Here is a 1,635-nt window from a genome sequence, read left to right as displayed (position 1 = left end):
GTATGCACCACCCCTAGATGAAGAGTAACTTATGGCCAGGTTCATATTCGGGGAATGAACAAACCCTTAGACACACTGGTCAAGAATGCCAAGCTAGTGTCCATGGCTAAAGCTGTCAGAATGGCGAAGGACTTCGCCAAAGCTTTCATTGTAAAAGTCTTGCCAAAGCCAGCTCCTTCATCCTTCAAGAGGTTTCAGACGCCGGGAAGTTCTTCCAACTTTCCGCCTCCAAAGAGACACCAAGGTCCCAACCAAAATCTGGAGTCAGGAAGTTTCAGAAATGAAGGAAGACCTTTCCCTCGAAGTACTTTCTCAGGAACAGGGAGTTGATGAACTGCATGCATGGAAGGGACCTGGGAGTCAAGTTCTCCAAAACAAGAGGTAGGATTGGTGGGGGGATTGGGGGGAGGCAAATGCCCTGCGGAGATGAAGTGGATGCGTGAGCAAGTGGAGGAGGAGAAAGAGTAGAAGAGAGTAGTGCTGGATTGGCTAGCAAAAGGGGTTTCTGGTCATGCTCAAAGGCCTCAAACGAGGGGAGGAAAGGTATGTCTTAAGGTTTTCTCTGAACTAATTGAACATCAAGTGGGCTTGTTTTCCGCTATTCTATTCTTTTCTGGTAAGCCTCCATTGAAAGCTGATTTTAGAAAATGGTTTGCAAGAAGGGGTTTTTCATGGTAGGGTTGTGTCGTAGGTATTCTATCTAGGAAAAGGATTTTTCAATGTTCTATTATCAAAGGTCAAGTAGTTTCTGATTTGTTTGCTAGAGCCCCTTTATTTATGAACCAAAAACTAGTGAATGCAATTCCTTTCAATCCCTTCTTTGATGTTAATAGGAGTTATTGGAGATTTTAAGATTTTTGTGAGTGCAAAATTTACTACATGTATCATTTGGATAGCGGAATATACAAGTGAAAGTTATTATAGGCTAAAATTCTATCTAACTTTGTGCATGAGAAGTTGGACAAGAACAACTTCCAAGCATGGAAGTTTTGAAAAAGATATTAGGAATTCATTACAGGTGATGAGAAGGAGACAAGCTTCCTAAAGAAAATCCCACTTCATAATAGATAGAGGCTTTTAAAGCATGACATGAGAGGGCTAACAAGATCATGTACTATCTCTATTAGTGTGTTGGACTCTCTATGATTAGTCATGTACAAATCATATACAGGATGCAATGACACTAAAGATACGTGGGATACCTATATAACCAAAGGCTAGAAATATGTGAAAGCAGGAGCTGCATAATGTGACAAAGGGAAATATATGTATCAATGATTTTTCATTGAAGGTAAAAGGGCTTGCTAATTCCCTCGTCTTTATTGGAGAACCAATTAATGATGATGATGACTTGGTGTTTATCACATTAACTGCGTTAGGAAAATATTATGAGGAATTTCAAACTTCTATTTGGACTTTAAAAAATTTCCTTGCTTTTCAAGATCTTGTAGTCACCCTTCTAATCAGCAAGGAGATGAATGTTATCTATTGGGAATATTCAAGAGAAGGACTTCTACTCGGACACAAGTAGAGGTAGAGGAAGATCCTCATCTAGAGGCTGAGGTGCCGGTTGGTATGGAAATGTGACCATGGGTAAAAATAACGAGAATCTCAATGAAAAATAGGTGGCCACTC

Source organism: Cibotium barometz, chromosome 28 (genome assembly GCF_041138505.1).
Source record: "Cibotium barometz isolate CiBa-2024 chromosome 28, ASM4113850v1, whole genome shotgun sequence".
NCBI classification, from domain to species: Eukaryota; Viridiplantae; Streptophyta; class Polypodiopsida; order Cyatheales; family Cibotiaceae; genus Cibotium; species Cibotium barometz.
Note: the sequence above shows the minus strand (reverse complement) of the source record.